Consider the following 14,572-nt stretch of genomic DNA (forward strand, 5'->3'; position numbering starts at 1 on the left):
ACAGTAGGAAGAAAAATCAATTCTATAAGAAGTTCCCACATTATAAAGATCAATAGAATTAGGGACTAGCCAAAGCCTAAACACAGTCTTCATATATGTATAAATCAAGTGATTTTACTCCAGGCTGATTTTCCATTATCCAGGACGCTCTTATGGCTCTCACCAAATTCTATGTACTCCATAATCCCTATTCCTATGTGCCTAAGGAAAAATTAATTAGGATTTCAAGACCAATTGCTAGATTAGCCTACTAATACTAGACCACAGTGAAAGTGAAAAAAGATCCTAACATATAAGTCAAAGGCAATTTCATAAAAAGAACATTTTAAATTATTATTAAGGCAACCAATGCTACTAAATAGTACTATATGTCTAAATGTTTTACCAAATATAGTCACTCTCAATTACCTGCACTAGAAAAGAAAACTGCATCAGTTAGGATTCTTAAGTTACAAGAAATTGAAAGCTCCTTTGGTTAATTTAAACAGAAAATAAATTTATTAAAAGAAAATCAGGTAACCAACAAACATGTCAACAAGGCTGAGGAAGCACGTTTGGCACCTGGCAAGAACAAGGAAGTCTAGGGAGCTGTGGCATCATAGTCAAAATCAAGCCATAATTAGCCTCCTAAGAACACCACTGCCAGCACTGGTGAACACTAAACACCACTGACTGCACCAGTTCCACTCCTGGACAGTGAACACCACCCCCTGGCATCACTGGCATTAAAATTCAATCCTGCTGCAGCTCTTGCAACTGCTTCCAACTACAATAGAAGCTCTGTAGTCCCTACTTCTTTGTGTTACTAGCTTCTAATTCAAAGTACAGGACAAGAGCATCTAAGTCTCAGCTTAGGTCACATGCCTATTTGCTAGCTGCAAAGCATAGTGAAACAAATGTCTGGGTTTTTTCCCCAAGATTCCACATAGGGAGGTGGTCTGTGCCTATCACCAAAACTCATAAGGTAGGAAATACCCCCACACATAGATAAGGGGCTCAGATGCTTGGCTGCCAGTTAGTACAAATGTCCACTAAAGAGATGCAGATTAAAATTAAACTAGTTGACAATCCAAGTGACTTTTTACTTGGCTATGTCAGTGGAAAAAAAAAATATATATATATATAGTCCTAATAGTTGCTTCTAACAGTTTTGCTTAGGCTAACTTAAAATAAAACTGTAAAATTGTTTTTTTTTCTCCCCCAAGTGTTGACCAAGATGATGATATAGGAGGATCTTGAGCTCCCCTCTTCCCACAGACACACCAAATGTACAGCTACACTTGGAGCATTCTCTCTGAAAGAGATCCAGAAACTAGACTAGCGACTCGTACACACGGGACAAATGCAAAAATACCCAGGTTGAAACAGGTAGGAAAGGCTGAGACACACTCTCATCATAATCCCCACCCCTGCCACAATGCCATACAGTCAGAAGGGAATCCCCAACTCCACCTTCTCCCTGAGAAGCAAAGGGTTTGACCTCCACATCTAGTGCTCCAAATTTTAAGACTCTCACCAAACAGACAGACTCCCAAAACACCTAGCTCTGAAAGCCAATGGGCTTGTGTCCACAGGACCCACAAGACTATGGCAAATAAATAAGCATTCTTAACAGGAATGCAGCACTCACCAGAGCTATCCCCTCAGGGTTCAACATGGAGTGAGCAGGCAAGTATGTTTTAAGTAAGCCTCATGGTAACCACAAAGTAAAAGGCTAGAGGAGATATACAAGACAAAGAGAAAGTTATCAAAGTATACCATAGAGAAAATCATCAAATCACACAGGAAGAGAACAAGAGAGGAAGAAAGGAATAGAAGAATTACAAAACAACCAGAAAACAACAAAACGGCCATGGTAAGTCCATCCATGTAAATAATTACTTTAAATGTAAATATTTTTTGGCTGAAAGGAGTAAAAAACATGACCCAAATATATGTTGCCTACAAGAGACTCATCTCAGCATTACGGACACAAACAGACTGAAAGTAAAGGGATGGAAAAAGATATTACATGCAAAGGGAAACCAAAAGCTATGGTAGCATAATTCTCAGACAAAATAGACTTGAAGACAAAGACTGTAACAAGAGACAGCAAAGGCCATTACAAAATGATAAAGGAGTCAATTCATCAAAAGGATACAAAAACTGTAAATATTTATGCACCCAACATTGGAGCACCTAAATATATAAAGCAAATATAAACAGAACTAAAAGGAGAAATAGGCAGCAATAAACAATAGCAGGGGACTTCAAAACCCCACTTTGAACAACAGATTGATCATTGTGATATTGTAATTTACAATAAGAAATACACATTTGGATGCAACCAACATAGGAGCACCAAAGTACATAAAGTAACTATTAACAAACCTAAAAGGAGAAGTGAACTACTACATAATAATAGTAGGGGACCTAAACCCCACTTAGATCAATGGATAGATCATCTAGACAGAAAGTCAACAAGGAAATAATGGAATTAAATGAAAAACTAGACCAGATGGACTTAATAGAACATATATAAAAACAGCAGAATACACATTCTTCTCAAGTGCACATGGAACATTCTCAAAGATAGACCATATGTTGGGAAAGAAGGCAAGCCTTAATAAATTTAAGAAGACTGAAATCATATCAAGCATCTTTTGTGACCATAATGCTATGAAACTAGAAACCAACTACAAGAAAAAAGCTACGAAAGTGACAGATATGTGGAGGCTAAACAACATAGTACTGCACAACCAATGGATCATTGAAGAAATTACAGGAGAAATCAAAAGATATCTGGAGACAAATGAAAATGAAAATACATTATACCACACCAACTCATGGGACGCAGCAAAAGTGGTCCTAGGAGGGAAAATCATAGCAACACAGGCTCACCTTAAAAAACAAGAAAAATCTCAAGTAAGCACTTTTAAACTGCACGTAACAGAAATAGAAAAAGAAGAACAAACAAAACCCAAAGTTAGCAGAAGGAGGGAAATAATAACAATTAGAGCAAAAATAAATGAAATTGAAGCCACAAAAATGGTAGAAAGGATCAACGACCAAGTGCTGGTTCCTTGAGAAGATAAAATTGACAAACCCTTAGCCAGACTCACTAAGGAAAAAAGAGAGGAGGCTCAAATAAAATTAGAAATGAAAGAGGAGAAATTAACCGATACCACAGAAATACAAAGGATCATAAGAGAATACTATGAAAACTATATGCCAACAAATTGCAAAATCCAGAAGAAATGGATAAATTCTTAGACTCATACAATCTGCCAAAGCTGAATCAAGAAGATATAGAGAATTAAAAAGACCAATCACAAGTAAAGAGATTGAAACAGTAATCAAAATCCTCCCAAAAAATAAAAGTCCAGGACCAGGTGGCTTCTCTTAAGAATTCCACCAAACATTCAAAGATTTAATACCTATCCTTCTCAAACTATTTCAAAAAATTGAAAAAGACTGCATACTTCGTAAGTCATTCTACAAGGCCAACATCAAGCTGATACCAAAGCCAGACAAGGATAACACAAAAAAAGAAAATTACGGGCCAATTTTGCTGATGAACAGAGATACAAAACTCCTCAACAAAATACTGGCAAACCGAATACAGCAAAATCTTAAAAGGACCATACACCATGATCAAGTGGGATTTATACCAGGGACACAGGGATGGTTCAACATCCACAAATCGATCAATGCGATACACCAAATTAACAAAATGAGGAATAAAAAACGTGATCATCTCAGATGCAGAGAAAGCATTTCACAAGATCTAACATCCATTTATGATGAAAACTCTCAATAAAATGGGTATAGAAGGAAAGTATCTCAACATAATACAGGCCATATATGACAAACCCAAGCCAACATCATACTCAACGGGGAAAAACTAAAAGCCATCCCTCTGAGAACAGAAACAGGACAAGGGTGCGCACCCTCACCACTCGTATTCAAAATAGTACTGGAGGTATAGCCAGAGCAATTAGGCAAGAAAAAGAAGTAAAGGGTATCCAAATAGGTAATGAAGAAGTGAAATGCTCACTGTTTGCAAATGACATGATTTTATATATAGAAAACCCTAAAGAATCCATTGGAAAGCTATTAGAAATAATCAACAATAACAGAAAAATGGCAGGGTACAAAATGAACTTGCAAAAATCATTTGCATTTCTGTACTCTAATTACAAACTAAGAGAAAGAGAACTCAAGAATACAATACTATTTGCAATCACAACAAAAAGAATAAAATTTCTAGGAATAAATTTAACCAAGAAGGTGAAAGACCTATACAATGAAAACTATTAAGGCTTTATTGAAAGAAATTGATAAAGACATAAAGAAATGGAAAGATATTCCGTGCACATGGATCGGAAGAATAAATACAGTTAAAATGTCCATACTCCCTAAAGCAATCTGCAGATTCAATACAATCCCAATCAGAATCCCAATGACATTCTTCACAGAAATAGAACAAAGAATCCTAAAATTCATATGGGGCAACAAAAGACCCCAAACAGCTAAAGCAATACTGAGAAAAAAGAATAAAGCTGGAGGCATCACAATCCCTGATTTCAAAATATACTACAAAGCTATAGTAATCAAAACAGGATGGTACTGGTGAAAAAACAGACCTACAGATCAATGGAACAGAATTGAAAGCCCAGAAATCAAATGACATATCAGATTTAATGCAATCCCTATCAAAATTCTAGTGGCATTTTTCACAAAAATAAAACAGACAACCCTATTATTTGTATGGAACCACAAAAGATCCCAAATAGCCAAGGCATAATTGAGAAAGAAGAAAGCTGGAGGCATCATACTTCCTGATTTCAAACTATATTACAAAGTGACAGTAATCAAACTGTATGGTATTGGCATAGAAACAGCCAGACAGACCAACGGAATAGAATATCCAGAAATAAGCCAGAAATATATGGTCATTCAATTTATCACAAAGGAACCAAGAATACACAGTGGGGAAAGGACCGTTTCTTCAATAAATAGTGTTGGGAAAACTAGACAGTCACATGCAAAAGAATGAAACTGTAACCGTTATCTTACACTGTACACAAACATCAACTCTAAATGGATTAAAGACTTGAATATAAGACCTGAAACCATAAAATTCCTAGAAGCAAACACAGGGGGTAAGCTCCTTGAAATTGGTTTCGGCAATGATTTTTTGGATTTGACACCAAAAGCAAAAATTAAAAAGTGGGACTACATCAAACTACAAAGCTTCTGCACAGCAAAGGAAACCATCAACAAAATGAAAAGGGAACCTATGGAATTGGAGAAAATATTTGCAAATCTTATATCTGATAAGAGTTTAATATCCACAATATGAGGAACTCATACTACTCAACAGCAAAAAACAAATAACCTAGTTAAAAAATGGGCAAAGGACGTAAATAGGCATTTTTCAAAAGAGACATGCAAATGATCAACAGGTACAGGAAAAGGTGCTCAATATCACTAACGCTCAGGGAAATGCAAATCAAAACCACAATGATTTATCACCTCATGTCCTTTAGGATGACATGCATCAAAAAGAAAAGAGAGAACAAATATTAGGATGTGGAGAAAAGGGAACCCTTGTGCACTATTGGTGGGAATATAAATTGGTGCAGCCATTATGGAAAACAGCATGGAGGTTCTTCAAGAAATTAAAAGAACTACCATTTGATCGAGCAGCACCAATTCTGGGTATATATCCAAAGAGAAATCAACATCTCAAACAGATATCTGTACTCCCATGTTCATAGGAGCCTTATTCACAACAACCAAGGTATGAAGCAGATTAAGAGTACATCAATGGATGAATGGATCAAGAAAATTTGGTATATATATGCACCATGGAATATCATTCACCCTTTTAAAAGAAAGAAATCCTGGGCCAGCCCAGCAGCATAGTGGTCAAGTTCGCATGCTGTACTTTGGGAGCCCGGGGTTCACAGGTTCAGATCCCAGGCACAGACCTAGCACCACGTGTCAAGCCATGCTGTGGCTGCATCCCACACAAAAAGTAGAAGAAGACTGGCACAGATATTAACTCAGCAACAATCTTCTCAAGCAAAAAGAGAGAGATTGGCAACAGATGTTAGCTCTGGGCCAATCTTCCTCACAAAAAAAAGAAAGAAATCCTGTCATTTGTGATAACATGGATGAACCTGGAAGGCATTAGATAATTAAGGCAGACAGAGACAAATAGGACATGGTACCACTTATATGTGGAATCTAAAAAAAAGTTAAAATCATAGAAACAGATAACAGACAAGTGGTTGCTGGGGGGTCAGGTAAATAGGGAGAGGTTGGTAAAAGCATACAAACTTTAAGTTATAAGATGAATAAGTTCTGAGGATAACATGGTAACCATACCATTTGTTAATACAAAATAACATTGTATTGTATAATTGAAATCTGTTAAGAGAGTAGAACTTAAATGTTCTCACCAAAAAAGAGAAATATCTGAGGTGATGGATGTGTTAATTAACTTTCACAATGTATGCATATATGAAACCATCACATGGTATACTTTAAATATCTTACAATTTTATTTGTCCATTATACCTCAATAAAGGTAGAAAAAAATAAGATAGAAAAGACGGGAGAACAAATGAATATATCCCCAAATAATGGGGTAAACTAGATGGAATTTTATATCTGAGAAAAAGAAAAACGTGCAGATAATTAAAATAGCTTGCTATATATAAAATGTGAATCCTCAGAAGTCATTTGCTACTTTGACTACTGCAATATTAAGTATGTAGCTAGCTACCATAATTATACATTAAAGAGTCTCCTTGATTTTATGCAAATGTTCTCCTATATTTCTTACTACATTGGTAATAGCAATAAAACACAGCTCTGATTATCACTTAGGGACGTGACTTCCATTGCCTGCCCCAACTTAGATTTCAACTTTGTTTTCCATTCCTGCGTTTCATGTATTCCAACACCCGACCAAATGAAAATATAGTTTTTCTTCTCCATATATGGAGACTCCTCCCACCATATTTTGTACTGAAAACTTTCAATACCTTCAAGACCCCATTCAAACATCAGTTTCTTCATGAAATTTATATGCACTTTATAAAAAACAATTTTAAGAGTTTCTCTAATTTTTGTCCGGAAATTTAAATTACCAGAGATTTAGGTGTGGGGAGGTGGGAATGAAGCTCATCTCTTTAACAGTAATTACTATGTTATTCTAGAAAATGGATTTTTAAAGAAATATATTGCAACCATCTCTTTCAGTAAAAGTTTAAGTGAACAATATTAGTTGCCATTATAGCTACATACTGAAAATAAAATCAAAAGGCCATAACTTCTTCATAGAACACTCCACAAGTTATCAATTGTGGGAAGCAGGGATATAGATTACACTACCTTATTCTTCATTAAGATAGAAAGAATAAAGTAAAATAGAGAAGTGTAAAGAGGTTAAGAAAGGGAAAGAAGAGAAGAGAAGGGAGGGAAGGGGAGAAGGAAAGAAGAGAGAGAGAAAGGAAGAAATAAAACCATACTGACTACAAAAATATAACAGGGCATTCTGCCCCTTGCCATTCTTTCTAGTAAGCAAAGATTTAAAGGAAAACGCTAAAGAAATACTTTCTTTAAAAAAAAAAAAGACAGGCAGTAATGTGGTCAAGGAAACATCAAGAACAACACGAACGTACATTTTACATGGAGTACGCAGGAGATGTTGAAACTACATTAGGGATTAAATACTATGGGTGTCACATATCTTAACTGTCAGCTAGTCTTGAATTTTCTTTTTTGTTTATTTTGTTTTGCTTTTTATTTTTCTGCTTAGTTTATCTTTTTAGTGGCGAGGTGCCATGCAAAAGAAACCGTTTCCAGATTGTTACAATCTTGTAATAACATCTTAAGTGTGATTCAAAGTGAAAAATGTAAACAAAATTAATAAAGCAATAACTAACAATTGAAAAAATTATTTTATGGCTTGTGTCACAGTGAAATTAATATTAACCTAAGACATCATAATGTTAACATTGTTAGCTAGCAGACTTATTAAGATTCAGGACAGTAACTAGCCTAGAAAAAGTACTTAGGTTGGTTTTCCACAAAACTAAAGCAGGTCCACCTGATGTGTCAGGAATAGTAATGATATACATTAGAATGCTATGGCTTTCATATAAATTCTTCTCTTGCAATACAAGAAAAAGTTTTTAGAGTAATATGAATTACAAAAGGTATGGTATTGAGAAAAAAAGTGTCAATCGATGAGGCAGAAATCCACCTAATATTCAGAATACAGAGCCTAATTAAAATAAGTTCTTAGAGATTGAATTCTTATAGTACTTTCACATGGAAAATATTGTTTCATAGTTACAGGCTGTAATGATAAACATGAACAGCCATCTCCTGGGTCATACAATGGAAGAGATCTTAGATTGTGAATGATAGCCCAACACAGATGTGTATTTCAGGTTATTCACAATTAAATCTTAAAAACTTTATTTCAACAATTATAATTCACTAAAAGCTTCTAAAGTTGAAGTTTTTCACTCCATTTATGGGATATTTTGAATAAATATTTTCAACTGTTTTTGAATAAAATGTCATCAAAATTTAGAGGACTTGCTTGCAAAAATGTTCAATAACAATGCAGGATACATAGATTGATTTATCAAGTAACTCTTCAAAGAGTCAAATGTTTATGAAATCCAATTAATAAAAGGCAACAAAGAAAGCAAGCTTATAACAACACGCCAAAGTATTCTTTTTTGGATTCAACATCAGTATTGTCTCAAAAACAGTGTAATTCAGTTACATTAACTGTGCATATAAAAAAATGAAAATTTTGACAACTGTAGCTTTGTTCAGTAAAATATCAAGCCTCTTTGACTACAACTGTGAAATATACATGAACTACAACCAATTCCAAGTGTATCTTGGCTACACAGGTTACATAATTTAGTAAGAGTCCTGTTTTACCCAAGATGCTATGATCCATCAAATTTCTATTTATATTATCATTGCAGAAATAATTTTATCTTTAATGTTCTGCAGTTACATGCGTCAAACTATTGTCTGCAGCTATAATCTCCTTAAAATAACTACCAAATCTGAAAGTAACTCCTGATGCTTTTTCAGCAGATTTGGGCATTCAGATTGTCATGTGACCATGAGAGATGCTAAATGCTGGCAAACATTTTGTGTACTAGTTATAGATTCATCAACTCAAATGAAAAACAAAACATCAGTATTTATCATTAAGCATTAATTTTCCTTTATTTGAGCTCCCTGCTGCCAAAAGGTTACAAAAGCATTACTAAACACTATGAAAAAGGAAACGGTTGTTGACAAAACCACTGTAGCAACAACATTCCTACTACTCTTTGTAGGCACTCTGACAGGACTGATTAGCCTCTATTCCTAGCAAATATTTCACTTACACCTAATCTAAAATTTTCCATGTTTCCTATTGACCCCACTCCCAGGCATGGCGGCTATACAAATCTCTCAGACCTTAGAATGCAATGTTACAACTAGCTGGTACAAGTGGCTAGCAGAGACAGCAGCATTAAATACTTCTCCCATCCCATCCAGCAAGTTAGTTGTACCCAGCCACTCATGTCTCAGCACACTTTATCAGCAAGTGCCCTTCATGCTATCTTTAAAAGAAGCTGTTAGTTACTTTCTATCTGGAAAGTGCCAGGCCTGGGTCATCATTGGATGTCTTCAGATTTAACCACATGTTAAAGTGAGAACGTTCTTCACCGCACACGTTGCTCATGCACTAATACAGACCATGGCAGAGGTTAAAATAAAAAAAAGGATGTTCACTGAATCTATCTGGGTTCATTTTAACGGAACCATTAATGGTAGCTTATATTTAATTAAAAAACAAAAACTCCGAAAACAAATGCTAAACTGGGCGTGCCACTAGGATCACAGGCATAAACCATGACTGTCCTAGGCAAACTGGGATGATGTTCACCGTACATTTAAGTGTTATCCCCATTTAACAGATGAAGAAAGAGATGCAGGGACAGAGGCTAATTCACAGTAAAGAGAATTTATTGTAAAGCTAATTAAACTTAAGTTCAGAGCCCTTCATCTGCATATTCCCCTTCCAAGCCCTATACCTAATTTTGTAGTCACAATTTTGTATTCTTTTTTCCATTATGAAGGTCCCTCACAACCTGATCTGCTCCTATACAGAGAGGTTTAATAATTAACCCAAATTCACATAGGACTGGTGTTTTTGCTTGCTTTTTGGGGGGTTGTTTTGCTTTTAAAGATTTTATTTTTCCTTTTTCTCCCAAAGACCCCCAGTACATCGTTGTGTATTTTTAGTTGTGGGTCCTTCCAGCTGTGGCATGTGGGACACCACCTCAGCATAGTCTGATGAGCAGTGCTATGTCCGCGCCCAGGATTCGAACTGGCGAAACCCCGGGCCGCCGAAGCAGAGCGCACGAACTTAACCACTCGGCCACCGCGCCAGCCCTAGGACTGGTTTTGATTTGATCTGGAAAATATATAGTCATACAAGAAAATGGAAAAATAGTATTCATTATTTTTCCCCAGAAGAATCCTAACTGGTATCACTGTCTTGGAGTCTTTCACCACTATATTCCAAACTACACACCACTAGCACCACAAACAAACAGTCATAGAATACTACTTTCACTGTGGTACTTCTGAATTTGAATGACTCCTCAATATCCAACAGATCAAATTTCAACTTCTCAGTCTGGTTTTCAACCTCACCATCACGCAGACACATATACACATTTTTAAGTATTTAAATAAGTAATCTTATCTCCAACTATTTACATAACATTTATTTTATTCTTTTTCTCCATCAAACTTTCCTTTAGCCTTGTTTCTGATTTGCCAAACTCTCAGCTAAAACTTTCCTATGTTCTACTATTGTTCACACTGTTTTTTTTAAATCATATATTCTGGCCCCTGATCTTTCAACATTTTCAAACTTTATGGAATGTCATATTCCCCCCCCCCCCAATAAGCTATAAATCTCTCAGAAAGAGACTAAATTTCAGTTACTTTATACTCTGACCTGGCACAGTGCCTGGTACATAGCACGCACTAAATACTTTGCACAGGTGAATATTCTAGGCCTACATTTACAAATGCAAACCTCTCCTTCACCTAAATTCAAACAGGATTTTATCTGTGCCTTCTTATGACACGGGTTGCATTCTTCAATCTAAGTTATAGAAATAAACCTCCTCCAATTAAAACAAAAAGTCTTCTTACACTGAATGTATAGTGCTGTATTTCAGATCTATAGTTGATCCCATTCTGAATAGCATATCGAGGCCCAAAGACTGGTCACATCTTTATCTTCTCCTTTCTCTCTTCTCTTACTACCACCTTCATGTCTGAGGTGGCTATGAATTTGGTGAAACAAGTCGTCAATCACCAAATACTGAAAATAAAAGAGAATCTTTTCCAAATTAAAAAGATCAGTGCTTATACCTGTCCTCTTTCAAATTTACAACTCAATGTGACTAGGAAAACACAGGGTCTCAGTGCTGATGTAAAAGTACAAAACAAAGATTAGAGTTCTAGGTCAATGATTCCCAGACAACTAAAAAAAAAAAAATTATTTAATTGGTAAGACTGACAAATGATTCATATTTTTAATTTTGTCAAGAAAGGACTTGGGACCAGCCCCGTGGCCGAGTGGTTAAGTTCGCGTCCTCTGCTTAGGTGGCCCAGCGTTTCACTGGTTCAGATCCCGGGCGTGGACATGGCACCGCTCATCAGGTCACACTGAGGTGGCGTCCCACATGCCCCAACTAAAATATGTACTGGGGGGATTTGGGAAGAAAAAGCAGGGGGAGAAAAAAAGAAAGGACTTAAAATGGGAGGGGCATTTTAAGTCAAAAAAAGAATATAATTTTAGGAAAAAAAGAAAGAACCCATTAAATTGGAAAATCTGACATTATGGCTGATTAGCAAGTTTCAGGGACAGTAGACTGGGAACTGCTATCATAGATATGTCAATTAGTTTCAGCTTAGACCAAATCTCTTTACCCTAAATGAGACTTTGTTTGAAATGAAATGTTATATCTTCAAAGACGTCCACAAAGCATAACACTGAAGCCAAACCAAGTAATTTAAAAATCAAAATAAGGAAAGCTTATTTCTTCCCTAGCCACCAGTCCCTTCCCTCACAAAAAAAAATCTTACATGTGACTGGTAGACTCCCCAAACAGAAGAGCAGCAAAAAGTTAAATGCCAAGTTTCTTTTATGCCAAGAAAACTTGCAAAGACCTTTGCAATTGTAAAGACGCTCCTATCAAATGATTCCGCAATTAAACTGTATATCAGGTCCCTATAATACACAACAAGAATACCCTGGTTTGATTTAGTGTATACAATCAGGTTGCTACAACCAAAATATAAACTTGCTGTAGCCTGCTTCATTCATTTCCTTGGAAAAAAGGTATAAAGCCTCTTTGCAAGTGTTTTCCTGTCTTAATGCAGACCAATCTACTGTCTGCCAAATAATCCTTTCAGGTTCTTTAATACTGCCCTCCCAACCCATCTCTTCTAAGAAGCCTTGGTAAAAACTAGGTCTCCAATTTGATAATTATTTATCTCACTTCCTTTTCAGCTTTTAAGAACCTGTGTTTCATTGTTTCTCTGTAGCGCTTGTTCTGTGCAACACTGTTATCCTTCAAGGTTTAAGGTAATTTCTCTGTTCTCTAAATATCCATAGCCCTCTACATGTGCCACTTTCACAATACTCGTATTTCTACACTGCATAGCACAGCATAGCCATTAAGCATATGGTTCTCAAATAACTGTCATTGATTAGCTGGGTGACCTTGGGCAAGCCACTTAACATTAACAGTGCCTCAGTTTCCCTATCAGTAAAATGAGGATAACATTTGTACATACCTCATAGGGTTCTTCTTAAGAGTAAATGAGCTAATATACAAAAAGTTCTTAGAACAGCACTTGTTATATATTAAGTACCATTTAACTATCTAGTCTTAAAATCATTCACCTAATTCAAATCTCACCATTCTACCATAAATTCTTTTTGTGGTCCAAAGTTTTATCTTTTTCTCTTTTGAATCCCACTATACAGCTTGACAATGCCCTAAACAGGGAGGCAAGTAAAAACGTATTTGTTGAATTAATTAATGCCGAATTCTCTGATGGAGCAGCTCTGAGAGAGCTTTGTAAATGTTCTCTAGTTACTCGTCTGTATTTTAAGTTCCTAACAGTTCTCAAAATTTTCAAACAAAAACTAATCCTACAACAGAGGGAAATAAACAAGTACTCAAGGATGGTCTGAGACAAGGATTAAAACTTCTACTCTATAGCAGCTCCAATCAACTGCTAGTGATTACTAAGCACTGTCTCAGATTCTGAGGCCCTTACGGCCTCATGGTCAGAGCGCCATGATCAACTAATCTTGTCTACCTTTGTTTGCTGGGATAGTACAAAGTGGAGACACTCATTTTTTCATTACCAATCTGGAGTTTGACCCTAACGAGCCCAACCTCCCCAAGAAAATTTATTTAAAATTCCATATTTTCTCTTACAACTTCACACAAGTTTTGCCTTTTACTCTATAACATATCCATGTTTACTTAAATTAAAAAATATATTTTCCTCCGATCTGTGAATAAAACTGATGCTCCAGGGAGATGTGTCACGTTTCTTCTGTGGTTTCTTAACCCCCTGGTACCTAATATCTCCAGGTGCAGCACTACCTCATTTTGAGAAACACAATCCTAGACTACACGTTTCCTGCAGTACATTGCTTTTGCATCCTCCCACTAGCAACCAAAATACTACTCCCTGAATAACCAGAAGTTATATGACAGAATAATAATAGCACCTATATTTTAATACTGCTTAAGCGTTTGTAAGATGATTTTCTATCTCATTTAATATTCACATTTTAAAGAATTCAAAAGCATCAAATTATAATCATGTATCAACTAAATTGTGTGACGTTTGTAAGTGAGTTTTCACTTTTCTCCAAAGTGGAAGCATGATGCTAGAACATTAGCTAGGAATAAATCAGATAAACTTCTAAAATACGATGCTAACATATCTTCAACAGGATAAATGCTATTGCTAAAATTATCAGACATCGTTACAATACTTGAACACAAAAGCTGTCTTTCCTCTTATAAAATTCCTAATAATTTAAATGTGTTATATTCTAACCATATCATCACTGTCCTGGGTCTACTTGTGACAAAAATTGTATTTAACGGCTTAATGTTTCAATCAAAACAATTCTTTTCGTCAGGGAATTTGATCAAACGAAATTACAGGCCCACATGATTTCCATCCTAGTGGACTTGAAGGTCAACAGCAATGAACAGGTTACATAAAGCTAAATTGTCAACTCATCCTCCTTTATGTGATCAATTCTAAATACAAAACAAATTGCAAATTCTCTTGTAAGTTAAAGCAAAAAACGCTTCACTTTCCCTCCCTTGCAAAAACAAACTAAATTGGATTTATGGTGGATACGAGCCCCCACCAATGGATTTAAGGGCAGCAGGGAATGGCCTCTTCCATAACGCCTTACAAATTTGTGCAAAGA

This window comes from Equus caballus, unplaced genomic scaffold, assembly GCF_041296265.1.
Source record: "Equus caballus isolate H_3958 breed thoroughbred unplaced genomic scaffold, TB-T2T haplotype2-0000440, whole genome shotgun sequence".
NCBI classification, from domain to species: Eukaryota; Metazoa; Chordata; class Mammalia; order Perissodactyla; family Equidae; genus Equus; species Equus caballus.